This window comes from Camellia sinensis, chromosome 2, assembly GCF_055761805.1.
Source record: "Camellia sinensis isolate YWXY chromosome 2, ASM5576180v1, whole genome shotgun sequence".
Taxonomy (NCBI): Eukaryota; Viridiplantae; Streptophyta; class Magnoliopsida; order Ericales; family Theaceae; genus Camellia; species Camellia sinensis.
This window is the reverse complement of record NC_138962.1, coordinates 60,629,333-60,635,644: the sequence shown is the minus strand read 5'-3', so window position 1 is coordinate 60,635,644 and position 6,312 is coordinate 60,629,333. Positions and strand designations below refer to the sequence as shown.

The window sequence follows — 6,312 nt, the reverse complement described above, 5'->3', positions numbered from 1 at the left end:
TGTATAAGTTATTAATTTGGGATTTATTGGTGCATCCCCCTATATTTTATTTAGACATATTTTAGGAAGTCACAATCAAAAAGTCACCACAAAAACAATCAAATTTTCTCTTTATATTTTTACATATTTTTTATGTAAAAAATTAAAAAACTACTAAAAAATAATTCCCAAACCAACCTTTAATTCTTTTGTCTATTCTTTAACTCTCTCTATTTATGCTTTTGCAAAAAGAACAAAAATAATCAACAAAAAAAGTCTCAATCCCTCGCACTTATTTTATTTATACACTTTATAATAGACACCATTTGCATGCGGCATCCCCACTAGTTACATATAAAAGGTGACTTTGATATTTTTATAAAAAGAAGAACAAAATAGTCTTTCTACTTTCAATCCTATGAAAGTAAATTTCAATTCCACGTTCTCCTCCTTAGATTTCATAGTCTCATAAGACTAATTTAATCCCATAGCAATGTTTCAAAGCAAACATAATTTTGTGAACTCACTTCACTATTAATCCAATCCTACCCTTCATCTCTGAAAACAAATATGACCTAAGAGACCACTGAAAACTTATCTGATATCTTGAGATTAGTCAATAATTTTGAAGTCCTGAGATTAGTCAAGCTACACACAAATTAACCCGAACACCCAATTATCAAAAACAAAACAAAATAAAATAACAGAAACGGCACCAAAAAAGGAGAAGAAACCAGCGAAGGTATTAAGCAAGTTTTAAAGGTGTAAATATAATCAAGTATCACTACAACATATAAGACTTTTGGCGACCAATTATTTTGGTCCCTAAAACCATTATTTTGGTCTCTAAATGGTTTTTGTGACAAAATTAAATTTGTCACTAAAAAAGTCACTAAAAGTGCATCCAAAAAAGTCTTTAGTGACAAATTTTTAAAAATGTCGCAAAAAATGGCAATTAACAACCAATTTTATATTGTCACAAAATGTTTGATTTTACAAGACTAAACATTTGGTCGCCAATACTTCGTCACAAAATATCCCAATTTGGTCGCGAAAAACAAAATGACATTTTTAACGACAACTATATTTGGTCACTAAAAGACAAATAACTCTCTATCACACATTTTCGTCGCTAAAAGTCAATTTTGAAAATGTTTTGTAACCATTTAATTTCATAGGTTAAAATGCACAAAAATTAAATTTGTCATCCAATAAAATAAAATAAAAATTTAAAATCCATACCCCAAAGGCACTTCACTCCCAAACCACAAAGAGCATATAGAAAATAAAATTTTACAAAAATTAAAACACAAAGTATCCAAATTCACTTCAACATAGTTTATTATATGAGTTAAAACTCAAAATAGGATCAAAATAGTTCAACATAGTTCATTATATGAATTAAAACTCTATGAAGATATCAACCAATTCGACTTCAACACCACACTATGGCTTTGCATTTGCCATGCCCAGTTTGAGAGTGCTGGCAAAGAAAGGGCTTCAGTGGCCTTCCCTAATGGTCTTTCCTGGCAAACCAAAGATGATGATCAACACCATTTTCTTAGAAATCCAAATGAAAAGGTCTAGGGACAAAAGCATAAACTGAAGTTCTAATCAATCAAAAGGTTTCTTAGAAGGCTAATATATGATTTGAGTTGTTCATCTATTATTTATCATTTTGTTAAAACAAGGACTCTGACTTTTGCTATGGAATGCTTGCTTACTGTGCTTTACCATATAGATTTTGATGTTATATTAGAAAGATTGCATTCCTCTGCGGTTTTAGAAGGTAGAGATATTGGTGACTCAGTTACCTGTGAGATAGACAAAACGATAGACGATAGTTACCTCATAGTTTGGTGTGAAAATGGGATAGATGCCAGACCATATCGAAGGGTGCTTGGGCCATTGTTAGACCACTGGTGTTTTGTCCATCCGTAGGAGCAGAAATAGAGCTCTCAACCTGTAAAATACACAAAAGACATTGATCTATTAAGAGGTTATAGTAAACACAAAGATCACGACCTATGTGATTACAAAAATTCAAAGACAAGAGAGAATTCAAACCAGCCACACATTTTAAAAAAGGCTAAATTGAATAGAATGAGTTAAATCAATTTTATTAACTTAACATTGAAACTAATTTTTGGCAATAGTTATTTTTTTCTCTCTATCTTCTTGTCCCTCATTTTGTCTAGAAATCTCAATTAAATGTCCTCTCAACTTGCTCTATAGAAAAATTTACACAATAAGAACTTGATGAAGTACATTCATTCTTCCATCACCCACCATCATCACAAAAGTCAACTTATAATCAGTAATCAGTGTGTAAATGGAAATATTTATCAGTTGACACCCAATATTTATCAGTATGTAAATGGCATGAAATGAGGAAAGAAATTAGCCTAATGAAACAAGCTGGTAATTACACAAAGATAAGGTATAACATTTAGTTAAGCCATCAAATCTAATTATATTTAATAAAATTTCAACCCACAACTAAAATTTAGATACTTTGACTTAAGATGCCTGCACATAACCATCAAGTGTGACATTGTTGCTCTAATAAATCATCTCACTAGCCATGCAAAAAAGTAGTCATATGCCATCAGTTGCAAGTGGTGTGCAATCATGTAAAAAGATTCTCAAAATAGAGAGCAGTAATACAATGGCACAATAACCAATAACAAAATTAAACCATCATTATCTTCATGTAACAGAATAATGTTAAGTGCCACCACATAACAAAGTCTAAATCCCCACTAAACATTTCAAATCATATGAATGGACTCCCAAAAAGTGATCAAACTAGTAAATAATCCCAGATGTGTGTAAATACAACACAGATTCATAGGCCCTTGCTTTAATGATTAGTCTTATAAAACATCTGACATTTTGCAAGATAAACATGTGAATCCAAACTTACTTTCATTCAGGATGCACTACTATAGGTTAATCTTGTCCAGTTGTAGTTTCAATAAGATTTCTAGTTCTATCACCATTAATACCATCACCATCATACTATAACTTCCACTAGAATGCTATCAAGATTGCTTTCAGACCACCACAATGCTAGGCAGACACAATAATTGTTTTCCTTCAGTTGGTTGTTTGAAAAATTGATATTTTTTATAAAAAAAAATATATATATATATTTAAAAACAACATTTACATCATTTAATGGTGCCAAAAGCATAAAAATGTCGAGTCACAAAACAAACATTCAATTAACTGTCTCTAGCTTTAGAAAATAGTGTTATACATATATATAGAGATATAGATATAAAAATTTCCTAACAAGCCATAACCAATAAAATTTATTTTTTATTTGTATAATGTTCCATACAGTTTATGATTTATGGTTTGTCTAATCAAAGCAAATCATTCTGAATCAATCAAGTCAAAGATTCTTCTTAATTACAGAATTGGAATTTTCCAAAACAAACAGAGCCCAAATTAGGTTATTAATTATACATAATTATAGATTGAACAATTTAGCAAAACAGGGAATTTCTTAATAAAAAATAAATAAATTATAGAATAAATTTCAAGCAAACAATCTCCATCCTAAAAAAATAAACATCAAATCAAAAACACAAAAAAAATAGTAAAATCTCACAAAGTATCAGAGGGTGTATGACATATTAGCAGATTCTGACTGTGCTAAACAGTGTGTTTCCAAAAGCAGGAAACAGAAAGAGAAAAAACAGTTGTTTTAGGAGTTGTTTGGTTCACTTACATGATCTGATTATCAGTCCAGAGAATACAAAATCTAACAAGCTATTACCGAGCTAACCAGATTCAAAATAGCGAATCCTGATGATGCTGCAGTAGAGAACACAAGAAACTTGCGGCTTCTACTTCACCGTTGAATAACCCAAGATACATATACCTGCAAGCAAACATCATAATCTCATAGATAAAAGGGGTCCTTAAGCATTTCTACTTTGAAATTACCATCCTAGATTTTTATCCAGCATGAGTAAAAGCATAATGGCAAGTTCTCAAAAACCAAATCAGAGTTACTAACACCAACTACCAGGTTTGTAACTTCTAATATTTACATCTAACAATAGGATCATCTAATTAATTAGTAACAGTTTTGAGTTTAAGGGCACTCACTTCTTCCCAAGGAACTGTCCCATTTTTGCCTCCCATAGACCACATTTGTGCAAGGTCACTCCTCTATATTTTGAGCTCTCCCGAGAGAATCCGGTGCTTTGGCGACGAACAATGTGCACAAATTCCTTTTTAGTCAGGTTTGTCATCTGCTCATTAATTTAAAGACATTTAGCTTGCAACAAATTACTTATGCTTAATATAAAGACAAAAAATAAAAAATAAAAAAGTGAACAATATCTTACCATCTATTGCCTACCTGTTTCATATCGTCTTCGTAATCACAAAGTAAAATTGATACTCCAAATCACTCTAAAACATTGAATTCAGACATTAGCCAACTACAACAATTGGGGGAAAAAAAGATAATGACAACAAGAACACAGTGGAGATAGATTACCTCATCAAATCATTGCTTTCTAGCCACAACTTGCAACATCATTAACTATTCCTAGTAATGAAGCAAACCAAGAGAGGGGAGGGAAAGATGGAATTTTGTAGCAGCAGAGGCTATTTTAGGAGGGCTTTTAACCTTTGTTTTGATCCTCAAACATCAAACAATCAACAAGGGAGCAAGGGGGAATGATGAGTGTGGGTGTGTATGAGCTTAAACTTGTGTCTTCCATTGATAAAAATAAAACCACAAATCCAAAAGGTTAAACACTCTACAAAATTAATTTCATAACAAAATTATTTTGCCTAATGTAGTATGCCTCTCACATATACAGTTTGTACCTAATTACGCAATCACTCTTAATTACGTGATATGAAGTAGCAAGCAATAGCAAAGTATGGATTGATAGAAACCATGGAAGAGTGAAATAAAACTTTACCTCCAGATTCAAATCAGTCAAATCCAAATTGAACTAAAAGAAATCTAAAAGGCCGTACATTGATAAACATCAAAATCCAATCATTTCTGGAGTGAACTTGAATACAAAACAATCAAATACAAATCAAATCAATTATGAAGTTGAATTAAAACACAAACTATTGAAAACAAATTCGAATCCAGATTGCTACAGTTTAGCTAAGAAAAAAAAACACCTTACCTAGATTATTTGAAAAACTTTTTTTTTTAAAAAAAATTGACACATAAATTTCCAGTCCCAAAGCATAAAAAAAAAATGCAGAACAAGTGCCTCGGATTTGACGTTCGATTAGTCGAATAGGTATTTTGTGCTCTTTAGATTCTCAAATCACTCAAATGAAGAGAGATGATCAGATCAGACAAAGATGAAGAACAAGAGATTGAGATGTAGAATGCGAAAGAATCCCTAGATTTTATACAAGATGATAATGAGAGCTCCATCGACAATAATATGTAGTATATAGCAATTTTAATCTGTCCAATCGAACAATACGTGAACTACTTATTGTGTTCTTTATAGATCTACAAATATATATACACACACATATATATATATATATATGCATGTATGTATAAGCAGAGAGGGATTAAGATAGAGACTCACCAAATCTGCAACAAATTTGACGAAGAGAGATTTACTATGGATTGAAGCTATAGATCTCAAATTTGACGTGGAGTGAAGATCTGCGATAGAGAGAGCGAAGATCTGTAATGGAGCTCGAGACAGAGAGAGAAGCTGTTTCACATCGTAGATTTGTAAAAGTGAATGGAGCGTGAACAAAGCGTGTATTTGATCTGGTGGTTTTGAAAATTTTTCATTATTTTTGGTCCTAAAGATGTAAATAATGTATTAGCAACTAAATTTATTGGTCTCAAAAAGTTATGTAAATATTAAGTGAGGATATTAACAGTTATTTTTTATAATCTTATAAGTAAATTATTATATGGTTACATTTGCCCCTAAAAAATTATTTTTAGCGACCAAAGTCCCTAAATATTAGTCTCTAAAAGACTAATTTCTTGTAGTTAATACAATACAAATTCAAATAATCATCTCAAGAATCATACATTTAATTTCTCAAACGATGACTAATAGATCCACTAAACATAGTCAACCAATTACTTCATCAAATCAGTTGATCAATCTCAAAGCACTTAGACTGTTAGATACATTTTTTGTTCTCTATATTCATTTTTGGAAAACACGAGCAAACTATTTTCAGAATAAAAATTTATGAAAACACACTTCATAGGATTTTTTAAAATTGTTTTCACAAATAAAAACAATATGAAAATGTTAGATGTTTTTTTGCTCTTCATTGTATTTGTTTCTAAAAACATAG

General features: G+C 31.0%; 1 long non-coding RNA gene across 1 annotated transcript; it reads right to left on the bottom strand.

Annotated features, from left to right (window-relative positions):
* Positions 1-1,823: 1,823 nt before the first annotated feature.
* LOC145819571 (uncharacterized) lies at positions 1,824-4,982 on the bottom strand. The gene is made up of 3 exons (XR_014360321.1): positions 4,358-4,982; positions 3,767-4,247; positions 1,824-1,942 (listed from the first exon to the last, which is right to left on the bottom strand). It is a non-coding gene; the product is annotated as an uncharacterized LOC145819571 (long non-coding RNA).
* Positions 4,983-6,312: the final 1,330 nt, after the last annotated feature.